Below are 8,198 nucleotides of genomic sequence, written 5' to 3' on the forward strand. Positions count from 1 at the left end.
TAGTCTCTTTTGATCACAAAATTAATTCCAAACTAATTCTTGATCAATACTAAGTAAATAATATGATTTCATATTAATATATTAGAACTTATAATATATTAATAAATCATAAATATCCTCTTCTCACAAAAGTCTATCCAAATTGTTCTGATGCCATGCAACCCAAATGGACCATGCTACTCTCGGGTCAAGTACATACCAATAATAGTTATGGGCTTAGACACCTAATCCAACAAGTACTCCTCCATGAAAACCTCGTCCTCCATAGTTTTCTACTGCTGCTACACCACCAGTTGACACGTAATCTGTTGGAAACATGCCACCATCTGCATTGGATCCCAAGGTTTTTGAGAGTTTCAAATAATAATTAGCCTCTAATCCCATTGCCATGTGTGCGTCTATGTCTAATTCTGGTCCTACTTCATCCGGTACCTCAGGTATTCCCTCATCTTTGTTAGGTATATCTCTATTTCTCATATCACTCTCCCTGATGTTTATTAAATTCCATAACTTACTTTGAATCTTGCTTCAGTCAGTCAGTTATGTAAGTCTGGTAATTGGGTGTTCTTTTTTGATTATGTCTGTGTTATACAGGATCAACATACCCAGAAGGTGATTGGGATTGACCGTATGGTGGGGGAACTGTATGTCTTGGAGGTTCTCAAAGTATCTATTATTGCTGCCTCCAAGATTTATTTGTCTTCTTGTTGTTTGAGTCCTTTGTCGTCTGAGTGTTATCTTTGGCATTCTTGTTTGGTACATGTGCTTGTATCACGTTTGACTTTTCTAGCATGTAGTGGTGTTTTGGGTCACTTGAACAGTTATGATATTTCTGATTGCAGTGGTTGTAAACCGGAAAAATTCTCTGATTTACCTTTCAGTAAAAGTATGTCTTGTTCTACTGCTCCTTTTGATATTATTCATTCTGATGTATGGGGTCCTCCACCAGTTTTTGGATTAGGTGTCTAAGCCCATAACTATAATTGGTATATACTTGAATTAATAGTAGCACAGTCCTTTTGGGTTGCCTTCAAATCTGACAATTGAATAGGATGACTTTTAGAGAGAGAAGAATGATTTATTAATTTATTAATTGGATAATAAATTAATTAGAAATCAAAATAAATGATGTATTAATGTATTTTGGATATAATATATTAATTAGAAATCATATTGTTTAATTAATATTTAATCAGAAATTAATTTGGAATCAATTTTAGGGTTAAAGGAAGTAATTAAATGTGCAGGGACTAAAGGTGACAATGTTCAATAGCTTAATATTGGGCAATTCTAGAACCTCCCTAAAGAGGGGGGAACGAAATCTAGAGTGCTAATAGTGTTTCCATGGGCTCTAAGGGTGCCTTGGATGCCTTAGGGAGGAAGTAAAGGGATTAGGGTTATCTTGGAGATACCTGCCTTATCCAATTCCTTCTTAACACCTATATATACCCTTCTTAGGGTTGAATTTCGGCTATGACTTCTTTCTAAGTGCCTTGGAAAAAATTTAGGCTTCTTCTTCTCTCTCTCTCTCTCTCTATATATATATATAGTTTTTCCTTGGTTGCTAGGTTTGTTTGTGAACCATTAGAGGCGCGACACTTATGGCGCTTGCTACCAAAGGTCTTTCAAGCAAGGATTCAAGATTGTTTAGAATAACAATCTTAAAGGTATGTATCATAACCCTTCTTATATGATTTTCAATTATTCCTTAGATATCTAGGGTTTACACTTGGTTGTTCATATTTTATGTTCAATTAGAGAAAACATAGATCTTATTTAGGGTTTCATGCACACATAGGATTTATGTTATGCTCAAAACCCATCAGTGGTATCGGAGCCTAGGTTTAGTTTTCTATTGAATTGATATTACTTTGAACTTGAATAAGGAGGAAAACACAAAATCGTCATTCTATTCTACGGACACGTCATGCTGTTCTTCGAACACGACGTGTTGGACTGCAACATGGCGTGTTTGTGTGTCAGATCATGATTTCAGATTTTCATGCCTAACTTGATTTATTTGGTTAATATTTGGTAATTATCTTTTATTAAATCTGTCATAATCCGATTTTTGGTAATATTAGATAATTAAATAAGACCTAAATGTCAGGAGATAATTATGAATTGGATAATGTTGTTTTTGTTTGATTATAATTATCCTTATGGATATGATTAATAATTTAATTAATTATTTAATTAAGGGATAACTAATATATCCATAATCGGTTACTAAATAATTAATTTGATTATTAATTGGACTTAATAATTAATGTTAATTTTAGGGTTGTTTGAGATTAAAATTAAAAGGTTTAATTTTTGAAATTTGAAATGTAAACCCTAAATTACATTATTAAGGATTTTGTTGATAATTTAAGTAAATGATTAATTAAAGGATAATTAATAACTCAATATATAGTTTAAATTTAATTAAATTAAAAGTTTATTTTATTAAAAGATTAAACCCTTGGAATTTTAAAATGTTTAAAATTCACCTTATACTATATATATATAATTAAGAGTTTAATATATATTATATATATAAGAAAAGTCAGTCGAACTGCTAGTACACATCATTCACGAAGCCATACGATAAGAGGAGTTTAAGGAAGCGACCTGTAAATTGACCGCCATTGGGTATCCATTCTTACCCACCGCTCTCTTGTATGGTGGAGGGTCGTTAGCTGAACGGGTTCGATAAGACAATTAATCCTCATTAAAAGTATAATGATAAAGTAACTAAACCATTTTCTAAAATCCCATTCTTAGTTACTTTAGAAAAAATGTGAATTTGATGCTAACCCATGAAATTGCACATTGCACCTAATATGGACATATTTAATCATAAAATTCATGCATTATCTTAATACTTAAATAATGAACAAAAGGTGCTTAATTAGTTCAAAATTTTATTTTCAACAACAAAGACATGCTCGGATGTGAAAGGAAGCGGATCTAGCAATTGGAAGCTTGGAAATTGGACTTTGAAGGAAGAAGGCAAAAATAAAGAAGAACTCGGCGAGTTTGGTGTCCCAACTCGTCGAGTTGAGATGAAGAATCCCGATAAAATAATGCCTTGCCGTACATGTGTTTTAAGTAAAAAACTCAACGAGTTGGAGTTGATTTTTAGAATCTATATATAGATCGTTTTGTTTCGAAACCCTAACTTTTGCTGGAGGCTTTTAGCGACTTTTGGAGGCCAGAGCGGTTCTTAGAAGTTGTGGTTTTCGAGATTCAACTAGAGGCTTGGAATTGAAGAGATCTAAAGGCAAAATCATTAGTAATTTACTTAATTCTATTGTTTACATGATGTCTACATTGATGATTTCGTTTTTATGATGTTATTTCCTGAAGTTATGGGCTAAACTCCATACCTCTGTTTAGATGTAGAGGATCTTATGAAAATGGTTTGATTAAGTGGCTTGGATTATATTGATTTGGTTATTTATCTTGTTAAACTTGTTAAAAGATCCTTATGTGTTAATGATAATTATTTTCTGTTAATAACCAAGTATCTTGAGTTGTATGAACATCTTCTTGATACTTGAATCTTATAGTTTTGTGAACATGAACCTAGGGTTAACTAGAAAATGAACCTAGGGTTAACTAGAAAATAAGTAAGTTAATGTGTGAGCATGTGTGATGACCAACCACATATGAGTTAATTGAATCAACCAATTTAGTTAACTATAATTACAAGTCTTACTTGATTCGAACTGAACACTAGGAAACTTGTTAGTTTAATCACTTGATCACTATTTGAATTAACTTGTTTGCTGAAGGATTAGTAATAGTGAACATGAAGCTAATCATATTAGAAATCGGTAACCATTGATAGATTAATCCATTGCACTTGCCACAAAATCAACCATAGGAATAAGTGAATCGAATCTAAATGGAAGTCTCTTTTATCTTATTGAATCTAGTTGCCTTTTGTTTCTCTTTTGGTTGTTAATTGTCCTTTGTTTAAGTGTTTAGTAATTGCTTAAGTTTCTAGTCTTGCAAAACTAGAGAAAACCCCCTTTTAAATATTGTTTTATTTAGATAATATTTGTATTAATTGTAATTCTTTACCAATCCCTGTGTTCGATACCCTACTTGCTTGAACTAAGCTGCTAATCGATAGGTACACTGCCTTCCGTATGTTTGTTTCTGTGTCTAAGTTAGTAGCATTAAAACTAGTACAATCTACACGTATCAAGTTTTTGTCGCCGTTGCCAGGGAACGGTTCTAAATAGTTAATATTAGTTGCTAGTGTTATCGATCCTTTGTGTGGGATTTATCTCACATAAATTTACTTATTTTTCTATTTTAAATTTTCGTTTTTATATTTTTTTATGTTTAGCGTTGAACTCGACGCGTGCAATTCTGAACTCGACGAGTTTGTCGTGTTTCCAGTTACGTTTTTTGTAACACCAAAAAAAAAATCATGCCAAATTAAAAATTTTTTAAACATTTAAAACCAATGATTATTACAAATTTGTTTTCAAAATAGTTTCATGTCAGATTATCCCAGAATCAAATCATAAAAATATAAGGAGGTGCATGATCACGCCTTCGCCTTCCCGCGATCATCAGAAGTACCTGAAATGTAGCCGCACCTTCCAGTACGGCTACCTTGTTACGACTTCACTCCAGTCACTAGCCCTGCCTTCGGCATCCCCCTCCTTGCGGTTAAGGTAACGACTTCGGGCATGGCCAGCTCCCATAGTGTGACGGGCGGTGTGTACAAGGCCCTGGAACGGATTCACCGCCATATGGCTGACCGGCGAAGCTTAGTGAGTTCCCCCAAAATACCAACACCATACAAATATAACCATATCATATAAACAACATGTATAATGAGCCATCAACCTGACTGGACCGCCTCACAGGCCATCAGTCTATTTGGACCGCTCTCCGACCCATCGACATGTCTAGACCGCCTCTAAGGGCCTTTAGCCTATTCAGACCGCTCGCCGGGCCTTCGGCCTGACTAGTACGCCCTAACCGGGTCTGCAGTCTATCCGGTCCGCCGTGGGTATGTTGGCAAAAGCATAAATCATGACCGCCTCAACCCAACCCCCAATCAAGCAATCATGTGCACACAAATATTATACGCTAGCTAGCATGTATAGATAGTCATACAGATCTAACAGACCACTAACATAGTATTATCCTATAACCAGGATACTGATCTAACAGATCACTAACATTGCATAATCCTATAACTAGGATACTGATCTAATAGATTACTAACATAGTAACCATCCTATAACCAGGATACAAATCATAAAGGGCCGACCTTGGTGCCTTAGACTCTGTTGATATAGTGAAAAGAACTCACCTCACAAGTAGCTCGGGATGATAATGTCAACTCCAAATACAGCTCCAAACTTAATCAACTACATCCACCAGTGATCCACTTCCCTAAATTCCTAATTTACCAAAATACCCGTGGAAGTTAAACTGGTCAACCCTTGGTCAAAGTCAAAGTCAATTGGTCAAGGTCAACAGTCCATGTTGACCCAACTCGTCAAGTGTAGCCCACTGACTCGTCGAGTTCTTCCAGAACTCGATAAATTATGAAAACCCTAGTTGACTCGCTGAGTTTCCAGACAACTCGTCGAGTCCATTCGGTGTCCAAATGTCGGGAAACCCCTAACTAACTCGTCAAGTCATCTCACTGATTTTCCGAGTCCATGCATAAACCAAAAACGACCAACCTTCATCTGACTCGTCGAGTTGACCATGCAACTCATCAAGTCCCTTCAGTCCATTTCTCATTTAGATGTTTTTAAGCTACCCTAAAGATCCAAATTGTAGATCTAGCTTCCTAAGGCATAGTTACCACGTAAAGTTGCAAACTTTATGTGCATGCATGGTCTTAAAGGCCAAAACCAAGCTAAGGAAGAGGTTTTAGGTAAGGGGAAGGCCATAACTTGCTAAAGACTAGAACTTTATGACTATAAGGGGCTAGAGGAGTCTAGATCTGAAGTTACAACTTCAGATCATGCCCAAAAGCAGAAATAACTCCTCAACAACTAGAAATAGCCCTAAACCTTTGCATGAAGAGATCTAGTCAGCAAGAAGTCAAGGTAAAGACTTGTTACCTTCAAGATGATGCTAAGATGAAGTAGAAATCAGTTCCACAAGCTTCTCCTTGCTCCAAGGTCATTACACTTCAAGCTCTCTTCACAAAATCCAACTTCCAAGCTTCTTAACAGACAAAAATGGAGAGCAGACGCGATTAGGGTTTTCTAAGCTCAAGGAGGATGGTAAGGGAGACATAGGGAGGCTAATGACCCTTTAAATAGGGTGTAAAACCATGGAAATTACGGTTTCATTTTTCACCTCCTACTCATCGAGTTGGGGTCCTCCAACTCGTCGAGTAGACCTCCTAAATCACGCGGCCTGATCCGCTTCTACACGACAATTTGTGGCATCCAACTCGTCGAGTAGGTCTAATAATGTGAATATAAGCTTTAAATTTTATACCTGGGAGTCGGGGTGTTACATTTTTTCTTCGTTTTTGTTCGTTTTACGCGTGAGTTTTGTTTTGTTTCAGGAATTTGATGACTAGGAGTTCCAATTCTTCAGTAGTGCCACCTGTGGAAGATCCGGAATCGATAATTCGCAAAAAGAAGGATAAAGAAATCGGGGAATCAAGCGGTAAAGACGAGAAGGTGTCAGATTTTGAGCCAGAAACACCCGAATTTGAAGAAGAGAGTGAAATCGAGCGAGAAGAAGAAATGGAAAACATTGCAGACATACCCATGGGCGAATACAAACGGAGGATGTGTGACGATACTGGGCCAGGACTCGTGCAACCCGCGATTCCAGCAACAACAAACTTTGAACTAAAAGTGTTGGATTTGGTGTCTAACCCCATAACTATATATGCTATGTACTTGACCCGATTGTAGCATGGTCCTTTTGGGTTGCCTTTACCAGTGCAATTTGATAGGATGGACTTTTGAGAGTAATATTATTGGTGATTTATTAATATATTATAAGTATAATATATTAATTGAGAAATCATATTATTTAATTAGTATTGGTCAAGAATTAATTTCGAATTAATTTTGTGATCAAAAGTGACTAATTAAATCTAAAGGGTTGGTTATGTAAATCATTCATTCTTATAGTGTGGGCCAAAGATCCATTAGGGTGGGCTAAGTGGTTCATGGATAGTCCATGGAGCTTTACCCCATGGAGCCTAAAGGATATGGAAGGTCATGGTGCATTAGGGTTTCATGGATGAAACCCTAGCTTTGAGAAACACTATAAAAGAGTCCCCTTAGTGACAAAATCGGCTAACCCTACATACAAGAGTGTGTGAACCGATTTTGCAAGCTAACTTATTCTCTAAAGAGCTTCCTTTGCATATTGGTGTTTGTGACACATTAGAGGCACAACATTTGAGGTGCTCAAGCTTCCAAGCTCAAGAACTACACAAGAGGTAAGTTATCTAACTAGTTCTTACTTTGAATTGTATGCTAGTTAAGTTATATGCTTTGGAAATTTGAAAAATGCATGTATAATTAGAGAAAACATAGTACCAAAGCATCTAGGGTTGCATGTGCACCATAGGAGTGTTATAGTGCTTAAAACCCAACAGAAAGGTCACATTCTCGGCCAACTGAAGGACATCCCATTTTATGGAAAAGATCACGAAGACGCGTACAAGCATATTGATGAGGTCAACGACATAGCCGACTACTTCAACATCCTTAATGCGCCTCGCGAGACTCTTCTGCTTTGGATGTTACCCGTTATGTTCAAGGGAGCCGCAAAAGATTGGCTAAAATCACTCCCTCCAGGATCCATCACAACATAGCAAAAGATGCGTGAAGAATTCATAGACCAGTTTTGCCCACTATCCAAAGTAGAAAAGTTAAAGAAATCCATTGCAAACTTCAAACAACAAGGAGGTGAGTCAATATATGAGGCGTGGGAAAGATACAAAGGCTTCTTGAGGAACTGCCTTCATAATGACCTAAACATTCGGCAAGAAGTCTCCATCTTCTATGATGGAGTGAATGTGACAACCAGGTAGCTCCTTGACTCCCAAGGACCACTCCCCAAGAAGGCACCTCCGGTTATAAAAGAATTGATTGAAGAATTCTCTAAACACGCAAGAGAATATCATAACTCAACACACGAATAAAATCGAGGGGCGGTGAACTCAGTTTCTGATGACATGGCAACAGTGATGGCTA

General features: G+C 36.6%; 1 non-coding gene and 1 pseudogene across 1 annotated transcript; both read right to left on the reverse strand.

Annotated features, from left to right (window-relative positions):
- Nucleotides 1–4,589: 4,589 nt before the first annotated feature.
- Nucleotides 4,590–4,722, reverse strand: LOC145110574 (18S ribosomal RNA; annotated as a pseudogene).
- A 3,148-nt stretch (nucleotides 4,723–7,870) lies between these two features.
- On the reverse strand, nucleotides 7,871–7,977 carry LOC145110464 (small nucleolar RNA R71). The gene has a single exon (XR_013709842.1). It is a non-coding gene; the product is annotated as a small nucleolar RNA R71 (small nucleolar RNA).
- Between the last annotated feature and the right edge of the window lie 221 nt (nucleotides 7,978–8,198).

Source organism: Lactuca virosa, chromosome 4, assembly GCF_052849685.1.
Source record: "Lactuca virosa cultivar CGN04683 chromosome 4, Lactuca_virosa_CGN04683_v6, whole genome shotgun sequence".
In the NCBI taxonomy this organism is placed as follows: Eukaryota; Viridiplantae; Streptophyta; class Magnoliopsida; order Asterales; family Asteraceae; genus Lactuca; species Lactuca virosa.